The following is a 17,485-nucleotide window of genomic DNA, read 5'->3' as shown; positions in this document are numbered from 1 at the left end:
TGAAACCAGCCTTCTATGAACTAAGATCTCTGAAACTGTGAACCCTCAAACAAATCTTTCCTCCTCTATAATTTTGCTGGTCAGATTATTTAGTCACAGGAGTGAAAAAGCTGACTGAAACAGTATCCGAAGGATATTGTGACAGCAGTGCAGTCACATTAATGTTTATAGGAACCCAGTTCACAATAGTAAGCTTTGGAACAAAGCCAGGTGTCCTTCAAACAGAAAATGTGGTATTATATACCCAATGGAATATTACTTGGCCATAAATAAGAATGATTTTATAACTTTTGCAAGTAAATGCATGAATCTGGAGACTATCATGCTAAGTGAAATAAGCCAGTCCCCCAAGTCCAAAGGTTGAATATTTTTTGCTGATATGTGGAAATTAATGCGCAATTAAGGGGGATGAAGGGGAGAATAGAAGTTCAATAGATTAGACACAAGGGAATGAAGGGATGGGAGGGGGAATAGGAAAAAGAAAAGAATTAAAATGAATCAGAAATGATTTACATATGTTCTTATATGACTACATCACAGTGAATTTCACAATTGTTTACATACAAAAGAACAGATTTCTAATTAGAATAAGATATATTCCACACTTGTATAATTATATTAAAGTGAATTCTACACTCATGTATAACTAAAAAGAATCAATAAAATAATAAAACCCAAGCTGCCAGTCAGAACTCCCTTAAAACAAAGACACAGGAAAACAATATGAAGAATATATGTAGGGGATATGAAGACCATGTGTTTCTCTTTCTTTTATATAAAATATAAGTAATTAAGTCATTTTGTTTGGTCATGAGGTAACAGGAATCTAATCTTGTGAATTTGGGCTATTAGTGGATGAGACAAGGTCCTTGAACAAATTAAAGGGTAGAAAATTCTCAGAATATGGACAAAAATCAGAGATGCAAAGACTTGGTTGCATTATTATTGATAATAGTGAAATATTAGGAATTATATGTCCATTGGTTAAGCAAATTTTAGCATATGCAACATTATAGCATACTAGAAAATCATAACATTTTGAAGAAGAGTACATTAAATGATGCTCAAATATAAAGATTGGTTATTAAGAAAGCTGAAAATAAAATTTTACTCAACCCCTTGTATTTTCATGAACAAAATAAAATATTAAAATGCATGTGTGTGAATGTGTGTACGTTTGCACACACTCATGGCATCCAGAGACACAGTGATCAGGGGATAACTGGTTAACACACTGACTTCTTCATGGGGCAGTAAACTCCATGTGTGCAGGGACCATGTCTGTTTTGGGTCATGTCTTGACTATCACATTGCCTGACTGAATTAATGGTTGCTCAATAACTGATTGGCACATTCCCATCTCCATTAGAGAGTGTGGAGTAGCATCTCCTTTCTTAGTAGCTAAGAAGTTGACTAAACAGCTCAGTGGAAGAATGGACTAATGGTGGCTGAGCTGCACTGGAGCCTGCCCTGTTTAAACAGTTATACCCTCATCCAGGAAGCATCAGCTGTTGTGCCACTTGCCTACATGCTCCCAATCCCACTCCCACTCCCACTCCCAGTTCTTATCAATATGAACAGTGTTTGTGGGGGTGGAGTGCCTCTCTACTGAAAAGCTTGCCATTGTGTGTCCAGTCTAGTGAGGCTCACCCTGGACTTCATTCTGTGTGGGACAGGGAGGTGCAGGGGATCACTGTTTTCTGCTAACTTTTATTTGTAAATGTTTCCACCATAAGTCATGTGGTTCTACTAGCTTGTGTGTGTGCACATGCACACACATACATTTTTGTATAAAAGGGGTGCACAATACACTTTTTTTGTACTTCTTGAGGTCCCTGTGGGTTCTTCACATAGAAATATGCACACACAGGAATGAGAGCCAACAGAGCAGTGTCTGGGATGGAGATAATTGAGGGTCACCTTCAGATTACTGTGAGAGTATAAAGGAAGGTCACCTGACCCAGACCCCAGAGCTTGTGGGGTTTCAAGAAGACAGAAGACCTGCAATCGGTCTTCCCACATTGAGTTTTCCAGTCTACCAGTTCATGAGAAATGGAAACCTCTAGGAAGAAAACAACAACAAAAAAGCCTTTGTTAAACCATTGGAAGGAAATACATATGATGGGTTCTGTTTGGTTCCTGTAACTAGAGGTACCTTCCACAGAAAGCTGTCAACAGGAATCTCAGCTCATCCTAATTCTCTACCAACCCCTCTTGGCCTGTGACAGCTTTAAGCCAGCAGGAAATCTTTATTAATGAACAAGGAGTTGTTAAAATTTATTTTGCTGTCTAAACTCACTTTCAGGATTTAGTAAAATTAGGGTGGTCCTGGTCTAGAAGATGCTCTAAACTTTTATGATGTTGGAGGCGTGAGGCTGGAAAACATCTAGAACCAGATGGTATAGGGTCCACATTGTACCATGAGAGCAGAGAAAAAGGGAAGACATTTGTTTGAGACTAGAAGAGAAGCTGGATTTGAGGATGGTAATGTGATGTGAGATGACCTTGAGAGATGTTGGTGTGGACACTTCTCCAGGGATGAACTAGGAGCACGTCTCATCTCAGACTCCACCTTCCACCTCTCCCCCTGTTGAAGGCAATGCTAAAGGGTCTCAAGTCACTTCCTCTTTTAAAATGCCGGCCTGTACTAAACCAGAAACCCTAAATCTCATCTCTGTTTCCAACACTGCATGACTTCCTAGACTGTAAGACTTTTAAGACTAATTTAACTCTATAAAATGCTGGAAATGAGATCATTGATTCTTAATAAGTGTTCTAAAACCCATATGTAAAATAAATGAATAATTTTTTGTGCATTCATGAAGATTGTGCTTGGAAACAATGAGAAAGTTCAAAACAACTTAAAGGTACTGGAGATCATTATCTATTTGTAACAGGCAGATGTTTACCTGGCTCTGGTCCCCCTAGAAGGCACTAATTTCTGAAGCCTCCAAGGGGTAACAATGTGGAGGAGAAAAATCCCAATGTGGAAATGATGTGAGCAAAGTTGTTTGTCCCTAGGTCCATCAGTCCTTTGTAAGCTCTCCTTCTGTGGAGTCCACTGGGCTAGCATGTCTGTCCCTCTTCTTTGCCTATAAAGGGCCTGTTCTTAAGTAGGTGAGTGCCTTCCCAGACCCCTCTCCGCACACTCACAACTAGGTTTCTATGTCTCTGGACTCTGGAATGGCTTTTCCTTCCCTTGCAAGAGCTCCAGTGGGACTTGGGTATTTTACTGTCAGAGGGCAAAGGGAGGCAGAGTCAGTGAAGACTAAGTTTTTGAGCCACACTAACTGGGAGAATGGTGAGGCTTTTACCAAAATAGTTCAATGAAGAGCAGATGGAGTGGAAAGAGGGCAGTTAGCTTTGGAGAGACTGAATGAGAGGTAATGGTAAGAATATGTCCATGCAGAAAGGCCAGACCCATAGATGGCGATTGACCCATTATGGACCTGAGGGCACTATTCATCATGGTGTGTTTTTCATTCCTTTTGCCTTGGGGGACTCTTTGACAAAAACCATTTTATATGTGGATTAGGTTCCAGTTGAGTGAATTAAATATCTACCACTCAAACAAAGGTCAAGATGGGTCATCATGTATTTTGTTGGGGTGGACAATTTGAGGCTAAGGAATGGCCCTCACACATGATTATCATTCATGGCTCTGTAACTGTGACTTTGAGAATCTCTCTTTGCTGAAAAGATCTTTTGCTTCCTGCACTTGCTCTTTCAGCTTATTGGTATTATCATTCATTGCCTGCATTTGCTCTCTTATCTCATCCTTTGCTTCGGGAATCATCTTAATCATGTATAATCTGAAGTTCTTTTCTGACATTTCTTCTAACATACTGTCATTGGATTCTATTAATATAGAATCTAGATTTGTTTGGATCATTTTCTTCCCTTGTTTTTTCATGTCGTTCATGTATCTTCCCCTCTAGCAGTCAGATCTGGGATATTACAGATTTCCCCCTATAGGCTTATAGTGGCCCTATAGGTTTCCAAAACCCTTTAAGGGGAGATTAATATTAGCAGTGCCCAATTCAGACACTATGCAATCCTAGACCAAATAACCCCTATGAGGACAATAACAAAATTGTCATAATAAGCAGAATGAATTCAAATATTATCTTCAGTAAAACAAACAAATTTGCAATAAGGTCTGCAGTTTCAAATGGAGGACAAAGAGGATGCAGAGGGATGTAGAATGTGGCTATTAGTGGGATAAGAAAAGAATATATAGAAGTTCTAGATAATAGAAAGGGTGAGAGTGTAATCAAAAGAAATTGGATGTTAGCATGCAAAAAATGGAGAAAGAGACTTTGAGGGAACAGGTAAACAAAAGGAAAAGAGAGCAAGAAAAGTAAAGAAATAAAACCTTAAATTTTTTCAATAAGTAGAAAAAAGAAAATCTACAGTATAACAGTCATATAGTAATGAAACCTCCCAGAGTTCAGTAGTCTGATGCATGAGAGGTACCTGACAATGAGCTTCAAGCCTCCAGCAGGTGTCTCAAGATGGGTTTTGCCCCACCTAAAGATCGGAGCTATGGCTTTCAGGATTATCCAAGATGGCCGCTCTGGCTTTGAAATGTGTTGGCAAATGGGGAGCTGCAGCTCAGGGTGTGGATGTGGTCAGCAGAAGGTCCTGGAGGTGGGATGCAGTTGGTCAGGCAGGGGTCCTGGAGGTCGGATGTGTTTGGTATGGTTGTGGGATCCTGGAGGCCGGTTGCAATCAGTTGGTCTGGGGTCCCAGTGATAGGGCACAGTCAGTTGGTCTGGGGATCCTGGCAGCAGGGAGCAGTCAGTCGATGTGAGGGCCCCAGAGGCAGGGAGTGATCAGTCGGTCTGAGGGATCCTGGATATGGGGCTCAGTCAGTCTGGCCAGGGGTCCTACGGGACCTGGCTGTTGTCTCAAAATGGCGGCAGCCATGTGTAATCAAACCTGCAGGTACTGTAACAGTGAACTTCCAGGCAACATCAGGTAGCTGGTGCTCCACTGGTGGTGGGCAATCAGTTTGCTGACTGTTGTCAGAAGATCGGGAGGTGAACCTCATGTGTTGGGTGATGGATAGGTGTAAGGCAGGCAATGGACAGGTGAGGGGCAGGCAAATGGCGGATCATAGGTGCCTGGCAGTGAGCAATCAAGACACAGATATCGTCTGCTTGAAACCGGAGTTATGGAGCTACAAGGAACGCAGCCTCCCTCTAGTCCGCCATCTTGGATCTCTCTGTAACTGTGACTTTATTTGGTCATCAGGCCCATGATACTACATGGGTTACATGATGAGTAATTAGATCCAAGAGAAAGAAGAGCAAGGTACTAATTGGTGGTGGAATTCGGGGTCTGGTTCTCTGCGTACTCAAGACTCCATCTGGGAGAGGTCAGCTAGGTATCCAGTGAGGTAACTACTACTGTGTATTTACTCAGTCACCTAGGAGTTTCAATCTCAAAACTCTCATTCTTCTCAAAGCTCATTTTACAGTCTTCTTATTTAATAAAATGTCACTTCTAATTTAGTAAAATATCACTCTGGAACCCAGATTTCCTAGGTTCTATATGGAGAAATGCAAAATGATCTTCCAACTTAGGAAATCTAAAAGGCTCCAATTTGGAGCTGGAAATATCTTCAATGATGTGTCTTCACACAGTTTGACTGATTGTCATTGCATTCTTATCTTTTTCTGATGAGTTCAGGTGAAGTCTCTTGGCTTCACAAGTTAATCTTTTAATAGTCTGGGCCACAGTAATTGTCTCACTACTGCCATCACTCACAGTCAGTCCTCTGTCTCTGTGAGTTCCATATCCATGGAGTCAACTCATCATGGAAAAAATATATTTGGAAAAAAATTGCATCTGGGCTGAACATGTACAGAATTTTTTCCTTGTTATTATCTAAATGATACAGTATTATAACTATTTACATAACTTTTACATTGTATGTTAGTATATATGTATATATGTATATATATATTTATACATATATATATAATCTAGAGATGATTTAAGTATGTGGGAGAATGTGCATAGATTACATGCAAAACTATCCTACTTTATCTGTGGGTCTTGAGCATCATCTGCCAGTTTTGGAGTCCTGGAAACAACTCCTGAGGTTACCATGGGATGACTATATGATGACAGGCATATGTGGAGTTTATGGGGATGCAGGTTATGGGGACCATCTCTACCCCTTCTCCCAAAGCTTCCCTTTCATCCTCTGGGCTCTTGTGTACCCCCAACTAATATCATGCCACCATCTACAGAGTTGTGGATTCTTTCCTGGAATTTTGGTCTCAGGAAAATTGTCTCTTCCTCTGACTTTCAAATGTCACCTTTGTTCCTTTTTTTGTCAGTTCATCTGTCTCTGTTTGTGTAGTTCCAATGCCTCTGTTCTTGCCCATTTAGAGTCAGATTTATGAAGACTTTTCTTATTACACCTCAATCTTTAACTTTCTCCTTCTTAAACTGTGTGTCCTTACTCTCCTGGACATTGCCACTCTTGGTGGTTGTGATAAAGATCTCATTCTCCTTTTACCACCATTGGCACCCTCCAACTTTGCTCCAACTACTGCAGGTGGAAAAGTCATGGATCTGAGAGCCTCAGGAAATGATTCACTTGTGACTATGTTTGTCCTGCTGGGCTTAACAGAGACTCCAGCTCCACAGCTCCTCTTTGCATCTTCCTTCTTCCTTATGTAGCTACTATTCATGGTAATTTTATATCCCTGCCATCATCTTTATGGAACCGAGACTTCAAATGCCTGTGTACTTCTTCTTGGGAAACTCATCTTTCCTCATAGATGTTGGGAGCATCAATGTCACTGTCTCTGCCACTTTGAGGCATTTCATGTCCAACAAAGAGACCATTCATTGTAGGGCATGCCTCTCACAACTCTTCTTCCATCCCCTGGTTGGGATGGGCTGCTTTCTTCTGACTGTCACAGTCTATGACCTCTATCTGGCCATTTGCCAGTCTCTCACCTACAGCACCCATATGTGTTGGGAATGTAGAAAGGTGGCAGGCACATTATGTGTCTTTTCCTTCACCAATGCACTGATGCAAACTGTTGCCTTGTCTACTCTTAAATTCTGTGGCCCCAAAGTGATCAATCACTTCTACTGTGACCTCCCCCAGGTCTTCCAACTCTCCTGCTCCAGCACCCAACAATGAGTATTTACCCTTTGCAGCAGCAGCCTTCATAGGTGTGGCCCCCTTGGTCCTTATCATGGTGTCCTATGCCCACAAGGTGGCTGCTGTGCTATGAATCTGCTCTGCTGAGGACAGGAAGAAGGCTTCCTCCACATCTGGCTCCCACCTCACTGTGGTGGGCATCTTCTATGGAACAGGCGTCTTCAGCTACATGAGACTTAGTTCTTTGGAGGCTTCAGACAAAGACAAGGGCATTGGCATCCTCAAAACTGTTGTTAGCCCCATAGTGAACCCACTCATCTACTCAGTCTCAGGTACCCTGACTTGAAAGGCAACCTGTGGAGGGTGCTTATGGGGAAGTTGCCCCCCAAGTGACACTCCCTGCCTCTGGTCTTAACAAATGTCATGGCTCTACTTAAGCTTCTGAGAAACCTTGTGATTACTGGAAGTAGAGTGTGGGTATGATGGAATGGGGTCAGAGACCAGCTCAGGAGGAAGGTGCAGTAAAAATGATGAGAGTCATCACTTAGACCACCATGTGCCTGACACTGTTCTAAGGGAGTGGCCTGTTAGCTCATTCAGTTCCCATAACCTTTTGAAGTAGATTCAGTTTAACAAATAATATATTATAAAACTGAATCTCAGAAGGTTAATAATTTGCTAAAAGTCACAAAGTTAATGAATGCCACAGCTTGGATTTGAACCCTGGAATGAGCTACCCTATAATTATTGCCTCTCAGCATCATGTCCAACCAGAGAAATAAAAATTTGTACTCCATTTGTGCAGAATTAATCAAAATGCATTCTGCTGTCATGTATAACTAAATAGAACAAACAATAAAAAAGTAGTAAGTTACTTCTAGGAGAAAGGGTATCTTAAGGTAAAGAGGTGGGATGGACAATATAGAGTAAAAAATTACAAAAAGGACCATGAAAATGTGAATTAGGAAGTTTTTATTTCCTTGATTCATTCCAAAGCAACACGTCCAGGTTGAGGAATTGCAGATTATCAATTTTAAGAAATAAACCTATAAGAAGAAAACAAATTAAAAACCCAATTCTGAAAAAATAGACACTGTTTAGAAAAACCACAGGGAGGAGGTCAAATATTTTCATATTGGACCATTGACAACAAAAAATAAATCTGATACAGTTAATTAGAGAAAGGAGTTTGGCTCACATGGAGAAATCTCCTTGACTGAATGGAGATCTTTGTTATCCCTGACTTAAAGTTGAAACCAACAGAAGAAGATCTACAAGCAATCAACAAACATATGAAAAAATGTTCAACATCTCTAGTAATAAGAGAAATGCAAATCAAAACCACTCTAAGATTCCATCTCACCCCAATTAGACTGGCGATTATCAAGAATACAAGCAACAATAGGTGTTGGCGAGGATGTGGGGAGAAAGGTACACTCATACATTGCTGGTGGGGCTGCAAATTAGTGCAGCCACTCTGGAAAGCAGTGTGGAGATTCCTTAGAAAACTTGGAATGGACTCACCATTTGACCCAGCTATCCCACTCCTTGGCCTATACCCAAAGGACTTAAAAGCAGAATACTACAAAGATGCAGCCACATCAATGTTCATAGCCGCTCAATGTACAATAGCCAGATTGTGGAACCAACCTAGATGCACTTCAATTGATGAATGGATAAAGAAACTGTGGTATATATAAACAATGGAATATTACTCAGCCATAAAGAATAATAAAATTATGGCATTTGCAGGCAAATGGATGAAATTGGGGAATATCATGCTAAGTGAGATAAACCAATCTCAAAACACCAAAGGACGAATGATCTCACTGATAAGTGGATGATGACACATAATGGGGAGTGGGAGGGGTTAGTGTTAGGGTTAGAGTTAGGGTTAGGGAGGGGGGCAAGAATGGAGGAAGGACTGTATAGAGGGAAAAGAGGGGTGGAAGGGGTGGGGGGATGGGGGAAAATAACAGAATGAATCAAGCAACATTATTCTATGTAAATTTATGATTACACAAATGGTACACCTTTACTCCATGTACAAACAGAGAAACAACATGTATCCCATTTGTTTACAATAAAAAAAATTGAAACCAGCCCCTCTCTGCACATTGCTGTGAGTAGGAAGATACTTTATTTATTGAATCTGTAGTTTTAAACAACTCTTTCCATAATGCATAAAAATGTGTGCTTACTGAAAAGCTGGAAAGTACAAAAAGAGCTGAGTATGGTTGAATGTGCCTATAAATCCAGCCCCTCACATCACAAAGGAGGATGGCAAGGCCAACCTCAGCTACTTAGCAAGCAAGGCCCTAAGCAACTTAATGAGACCATGTATCAAAATAAAGAAAAACAAAACAAACAAACAAGAAACCACAAAAAGGCCTGGAGCTGTGACTCAGTGGTAAAGCACACCTGGTTAAATTCCCAGTATGACCACCACCACCACCACCAACAAAACCACACACCCAAAGAACAAATAAAATTCACCTGTAGGTTGACCATTCATAGATAATCATTATGAATATTTAGCATATATGTGTTAAAATTTTTTATTCATAAGATATACTTATAAAGAAAAATTGTTCTACATCTAAAGCTCTGTAAACAATAATGTAGTTGAACATCTTTCCTTGACACTAAATATAGACCTTCTTCATTTTTTTCTGTGGTTGCTTAGTATTCCTTTGAATGAATGGAGTAAATGGATTTAATCACCTTGTATTAGTGAACCTGTTTTGGTTCAAATAATCTAGAATGCTGAAACAAATGTTCCTGTACATTTACCTGGGTAAACTCTTCTAATAGCTAAAGACAAAAACTTTGAGTGGAGTTTGCAGTTCAAAGGATATAAAATTCTTCAAGGCATTTGACAATATTTGGCCAGATTTGCATTCAGAAGAGGTTGAACAATCGACACTTCCAATGACTAATTACTTCTGTCCTTTTCAATATGATATGGCAAATGTTATAACTCAGTGCTCAGTTAAATGTGTGTGTTTATGTAGTGAAGTTCTAGGGAAAAAATCGTATCAAGATGTTATTGTTAGGTCGGAAATTAGGCGACCGTAGGGGGAAAAGCTGAGCAGCTGGGACAAAGACCAGCCCGCCAAAGGTGACCAGAAAGTTTGCAGCAAGGTGAATGGAAAGTTCCACTAACCCTTCACACCCACCTGTCACTCAACAGGACCCTCTCCCATCTCAGCCTATAAAACCTCTGGGCAGCCAGGGCCACATGCGATTTTCTCCAGGTCCCTATACCCCCAGGGATCTGGGAATTTCACCTGAGAGCCAAATTCCAGAGAGCTTGCTCTGGCCACTTTCTGTCCCATTTTATTTGGCCACTAACTCTGCCCGCGAAGCCTGCAGAGGCCCACCTGAGCTTACAGTTAAATGTCCATATTTCTAATTTTTTTATCAAGTGGCAAGTGCTCTTAAGTAATGAATGAGGAGATGAAGATGAATCCATGTGTTGGGTATTTGCCAAGTTGATAGGCCAGCAATTCCAGCAGTGTGTGGCCTCTCCAAGGGCACTTGGAGAGAGGTGGTGGGAGAAGGAGGGGTGCAGTTAGAGGATCCAGTAAATGCGAAGTCAGGAAATGAAGATCAGAGATGAAAACAACTCTTTGGAGAAGTTCAGCTATGATTAGAAGAAAGGATGCACCAAGGTAGCCAACGGAGAAACAAATATTAAGGGAGAGTTGAATTGTTTTTGTAAGTTTTGTTTGAAGATGAGAGGAACTATGTGTTTATATGCTGGTAGGCAAACATCAACTAAAGAGAAGATGGTGGAGACACTCAAGAACTAGGAGATCCTTGAAAAAGTGAGATACAAAGGGATTTGAAGGAATGAAAGTCACACCCCTGGTGTCCTACTTCCTCCAACTGGGTCCCACCAACTAATGTTTCCACCACCTCCCACTAGTGTCATCAAAAGATTAATCCACTGATGAGGTCAGAGCCCCCATGATCCAGTCACCCCACAAAGCCCCACCTCTGAACATCACTGCACTGGGAACCAAGTCTTCAAGCACGAGCCTCTGGGGGACAATCCAGATCCAAATTATAACAGAGACACTCCCAAAAGGCAAATCCATAGGGGCAGAAGTGAGATAAGAGGTTGCCACAGACTAAGGTGTGAAGAGGAGACTGATGGCAAAGGACCATCAGGCGCCTGAGGGGAATCACTGAAATGTTCTCTATATTGATAGAGGTACTATATACACCACTGAATATTTTCTCAAACCCATAAAACTTTATAATTACATTCGTACCTTAATTAAACTAACTTTAAAAAATTACATCTATAAAAATGTGAAAAATAAATGAGAAAAAATGTACCTGAATGTGTTATTATCTGGGGCTCATCATGAACTCCAAACATGAACCCTCTCTCTGGACTTGGAAAGTCATCAGAGCTCTTTGGATTGCACTTTTTCAGATCTGCAATCTGGTGACTATAGCTTTCCTCCTGTTTGGAAATATTAGGAGGCTGGAGTAATGCTTCTTTAGGAGTCCAAAATACTAGGCAGATAAAGTGAAATCCTCAAGGACTGAGGTTCTTTGTCTGTCTCTGTCTTCTTGTGCAGTCTTTGGAGAAGTTTGGTGTTAGGACCTCTCAATGCTAATTAGCTCTGGAGTAGAGAGAACATGGGGACAGATTCTCTGGATCTCTGCCTTATTCCCTTCATAAGCCTTTTGGAAACAGGCCACCTTGGGTGGGCTTGGCACTCACTGCCTTCTGAGAACCAACCTCCAGGTGCCCAGCTCACTCACAGGCAGGTGAGGGACCCACAGGCCTGCTGAGTGCTCCAGTCTTCCTATCATCAATGAGCTTCATGTGACCTCTTCCCGGCCTATAGGAGAATAAAGGACTGAGTGATATCGAATTCCAGAGTTGGTATTGAATTATAATGATGAGGTTCTCACTCTGAGTCACTGAAAGGTAAGAGAAAATGAACATATGTACCTAACCTACATATTCATAACAAGGCAAGAACCCTGGCACACAGCAGGAATTGGCTGAAAATGAATAAGCCCTCTTTTCAGAACAAACTTTGACATATGTGACCTTAGTCAAATTAATTTTTGGATCTTGACTTTTCTCATCACTCTGGCAATAGATAGCCAATAGTTTTTGTAGAAAAGGAGAGGATGAAGGTGTTGGGAATGCAGAGACTCTCCTCTGGTAACCTATTAGCATAATCTGTGCTTTGTGTTTTGTGCTACTGATTCTGAATGGCTCTCTCATGATTCAGGACAAACTACTTCTCTTAATGCTTCTTGTCCCTTTCCATATATGAAAATACTGGAATGATTCAGGTTACTATTGTCTATGGTGTAACAGGAGGGCAAACTCCAGTAAAGATTGGACTGCATAAGGAAAACCACATTGAGAAGTTGGCATGATGAGATGGGTTGGGAATTGAGAGTTGGAATTTTGATGTATGCAGGGGAACAGTGTTCTTGAAAAAAAAAAAAAAACCTAGCAGTGAAGCAAGGGTGGCCCAGCATATGCAAGAATCCAGAAGAAGGAGGGCTTGAAGACCCTTCCCCAGTCATACCTGGGATCACTCCTCAATCATTCAGGTACCCAGACACATGTGATGGAGTGGAAACCACCTAATACTCTCTGGGATTCCAGTTCTTCTCTTTTCCCTTGGAAGAGTTCCTGATTCCTCCTCCCTAAAATGCATGCACAAAATCATCATTTTTCCTGGTGACATTTATTAGGAACACATTCTTCCAGTTTCTCAGTCCAAGAACTCTGAAATAATCATTGCACCTTCTCTTCCTCTCACACCTCATGCCCAGTTGTTAGTTTTATCATCAAAATATATCCATAATACTATGATATTGAACAAGTAAGTATCAAATGAAAGGATGAAAGAATAGGGTCTCGACTTGTGTGAATATTTTTAGAAACCCTAATACCTAAAACTTCAGAAGTTCCACTTTTTGTTATACACAATGTCATTAATGTCATTAATAAACGCTTAATAGCAAGAATGTCTGAGTAATATAGCATTGAAGTATAGGCTAGGAGTCAGGTAGTGCCAGGTTTGAGACACAGTTCTGTCTAGAGTTTGATGACCTTAGCATCCTTATTAAACCTCTCTAGATCTCAGTGTCCTGGTTACATGGAAATCCTAGTAATTAATCCATAAAGTTTTATAAGAATTTAATAAAATGAAGTGTTTACACTCAGAGTATACACCTTAAAATATTCATATTTTCCTAAATCCCTCTGTTTCCTGTTCCTCTTTTTCCTTAATCTTTTTCATGTCTCTTGATTTCATGGTGGCCTGTACTCCTTCTCTTCTACTTTATGTTGCTATTCTCCCTAAGGTATGTGCTTTCTAGAACCTCATTTATTTATTAATCCATTGATCTAGTGATAGGTGCCATTGAGTCACCAGACAGTGATGTGGTCTCAAGAGCTGTTAAAATACTGAAGCTTTTCTATACTGTGTTGGTAAATGGCCACAGTCTTGGCTCCCTGGAATGGTTCCCTTTACCCCTGGCCTTTCTCTGGGATTCCCTGGATCTCTCTTTAAACTGGCAACTAAAGGACTAATGTCTGGCAGAGTGGGGCTTTTGGGAACCTGGCCACAATCTAGTCTGGTATCCATTCTGATAGTAGACATTCTGGCCACAGCACTCTACCATCTAGTAGACAGAGATTATGTGCCTACTGTGTGTCATTCTCCACCTTTGGCAGGTCTGAGTCTCCCCCTCTTAGTACAGGTCTCAGCAGAGGCCGAGGGAGCCTGGCGCCTGGGGGGACAGGACAGCTGTCACTGAGTTCATGCTTCTTGGAATGAGACATAGAAGACTGCAACCCATTCTTTTTGTCATTTTTTTCTTTGCCCACATAGTCACAGTTGGGGGCAACTTTAGCATCCTGGCTACATTTGTGGAGCCCAAACTACACACCCCCATGTACTACTTCCTGGGGAATCTGTCTCTGCTGGACATAGGGTGCATCACTGTCACTGCTCCTGGTGTGTCTCCTGGCTCCCTTGTGCCTGCATTTCAAAACTCTTCTTTTTCCACCTTCTGGCTGGTGTGGACTGTCACCTCTTGACAGCCATGGTCTGTGACCACTACCTGGCCATCTGCTGGCCCCTCACCACAGCACCTGCATGAGCTGTGAAGTCCAGGGTGCCTTAGTGGGCATTTGCTGCACAGTCTCCTTCATCAATGCTCTGACTCTCACATTGGCTGTGTCTGTGCTTGACTTCTGTGGTCCTAATGTGGTTAACCACTTCTACTGTCACCTCCCTCCCCTTTACAGTTCACCTGATTCAGCATCTAACTCAATGGGTAGCTACTGTTTGTGGGAGCCACATTTATGGGGGTGATACCCATGTTCCTTATCTCAGTATCCTATGCCCACATTACTGTGCAGCACTATGGATCCGCTCAGCTGAGGGGAGAAGGAAGGCATTCTTCACATGTGGCTCCCACCTCACTGTGGTCTGTATCATTTACTGAATTGGCTTCTTCAGTTACACACACCTGGGTTCCATCTCAGCCTCAGATAAGAACAAGGGGATTGGCACTCTCAGTACTATCCTCAATCCCATGCTTAGCCCTGTCATCTACAGTCTCCAGAACCCTGACATTCAGGGTACGCTGAAGAGTGTGCTGATGGGCAACAGGCCCCAAGCATGAGCTGGAAAGGGGTATCAATATATCAATATATCACTTCCTCCCTAACACCCACCTAACTTGCTTATGCTGAAGGCCTGGGTGTGGGCAGGGGAAATCTTCAGGGTTGGGTCTAGTGGATCAGGTAGACTTGGATTGAGAATAAAGGCTAAAGAACTTAGGTAAAAAAAAATCTAAGTTTCTGATAGAAAATGGACTAAAGGGAGAAATCATAATGTGGGTTAGGAAATGGAAGATGACATATTTGTATGTATTTTTTAAAAAAATTAATGACTGCTCAACTGATATATTAAAATGTTAATAAAAAGAAAAATGCTTGTCCCCCTTTTTAGACAAATATTATTTGGTCTTTTCAAAAGATCCATCTTTAAGAAAAAACTCTAGGATTGTGATGTTAAATTAGGATTTGACGTATACTCTAGGAGCAGAGTGTTGGTACCTGTCCAAGCATTCTGCCAACACCTTCTTCAGGACAGGATCATCAGACACCTATTCCCAAAACCACTTTTCCCTTCCTGACTAACTCATGGGTAGGCAGAACACACTTACATGCCAGTGTATGAACTGATTCTCAAGACCCTCCTCCAAAAGCAAGAGAATGTTTCATTATGTCAGGTGTGTAAGGCCCTCCATCTTTTCTTCCTGGACCCTCCAGCTGAATTTTTATCTCCCAACCACAGCCTCTTTCAGGTGACTCAAGTGACCCTTGATTGGAGTCACTGATCTTAATCTTCTCTGTGGCTCACACAGCATGACAATGTCAAAATTATTTCTGTGTTTCTTGCAGCTTCTTTTGCTCTCTTCATCTGGGTCACAAACTCCTTCAGGGCAGATTCCATGTCTTTTGTTATACCATGTCCTTCAAACACCCAGCAGAGAGTTGAGTAGATAGATAGTCCATGTTCCAGCACTCTTGTGGATTAGCTGATCCTAGGAAGCATGAACTGTGAGAAGAAACTTATCTTCTGTCAGAGGTCAGTGAAACTGCTAGAGATTTTTAAAACACCCTAAAAGACCCAATATTGAGATAATATAGAGATATAAAGGGATTTTTTTTTTAAAAAAAGAAGTTTTTTTGTGATGCAGCAAAACAATCATTGTATTTGACATAATAGGGAGAAGTTTTGCTGACTGCATAAACTTCATTATCAGTTCTTAAAATTAAGAAAAACTGCCTAAAGCTAAAACTGAAAAAGTTTCTCCTTGCAAATAACCAGAAAAACAGCACTTAGTTGGCAAAAGCTTAGCACAGACTATCAGAATAGGAAATCTTATTGCATCCAAAGTCTGGGGGCACATATTAGAAATGTGGGATAGTGATAATAAATAAATGATCATAAGTTATGCAAAAGTGTTTACTTTCTTTAATTCTTGTTCTAAAGTGAATGGTTTCTAACTCTGCTATGCATATATGAGTAATTTGTGTTTCATGTAATAAATTTAAATAAAAAGCATAGTTTTGTTTAAAAAAGAAGAGCTTCATTATTGACCTGAAAAGATATTTGGCAGATATTGCTAAATTTAGAAAGTGATGGTGATGTGAGATCTGAATGGGGTGAAGAACATCTGGGTGAATATCCTCTAATTGCAGGTTGTGGTTCCCTCTATGGAGGGGAATAGAACTGGAGGGCACTGGGAAATGGAGAAGAACTATTGAATTTTATCCCATTTACTCTGATATTATTTGAAGTTTTTCACCAAGTTCTATAATTCAAAAAAAGTAATTGAATTTTTAAAAGTGTTAATGGTGGGGCTGGGGTTGTGGCTCAGTGGTAGAGGGCTCACCTAGCACGTATGAGGCCCTGGGTTTGATTCTCAGCACCACAGTAAAATAAAATAAAAGGTATTGTGCCCACCTACAACTAAAACACACACACATATAAGTTGTGAATGGTGAAAGTGTGGGAAGGGGTAGACTGAGTTGACAGGTCTTCAGCCTTTAAAGTGTCTGGTGTCATCCTCACTTTGGAGAAAACTAGTACATTGATCTCTCCATCCTGTACAAGGCCATATGTTCACTTTTCCAGGATTCAGCAGCCTGGAAAACACAAAAAGTGGTTATCTTGTCCATCTATTCACTCCTGAATTAAGAGCTAAACCCACTGTCCCTGTCCTTTAGAGAGTAAGTGCACCTTCTGGCCTTTCCCTATGTCCTGGCCCTAAAAACTGAAATCTCATGTTCCACACCACACCGAACCTCATCTGGCACCATCCTCAACATCTGCTTGTCTCTAGCACCCCTGTCCTACTGCCTTGTTTTGACTCTCTTTATAAGTTCAGTTGAAGATAGTGACCAACCTTGGTTGAGATGCAGGTGTGCCCTTTGTGAACATAGGTTCACAGACTCTGGCACTGAAAGCAGTATTTTAGTATGCCAGTCCCAACTTCAGATGATTTGTATCCAGAGGAACACATTCCAGCTGTTATAATTCCTCAACACACCTGTGACCTTTTGAGGCCATCCGTGACCCACCTGTGAAATTAAGCATTCACATGTGTCTACCTGGAGATGTGTCCACACATCACAACCATTCTACCTCCCACATCCTGCATCCCCCTTCCAGCCTACACCCAGAGCCTTACCATGTGTCCAGCACAGAGAAAATCACTTCTGGGACTCAGGAGAACCCTAGCACGAGGGTGCTTTCTATTACTATTCTAATACCACATAACGGT

The 17,485-nt window shown here is 41.2% G+C and overlaps 1 pseudogene; it reads left to right on the top strand.

Annotated features, from left to right (window-relative positions):
• Positions 1-3,397: 3,397 nt before the first annotated feature.
• On the top strand, positions 3,398-7,522 carry LOC124981182 (putative olfactory receptor 3A4; annotated as a pseudogene).
• Positions 7,523-17,485: the final 9,963 nt, after the last annotated feature.

Source organism: Sciurus carolinensis, chromosome 3, assembly GCF_902686445.1.
Source record: "Sciurus carolinensis chromosome 3, mSciCar1.2, whole genome shotgun sequence".
Lineage (NCBI taxonomy): Eukaryota > Metazoa > Chordata > Mammalia > Rodentia > Sciuridae > Sciurus > Sciurus carolinensis.
Note: the sequence above shows the minus strand (reverse complement) of the source record. Positions and strands in the feature narration are given on the sequence as shown.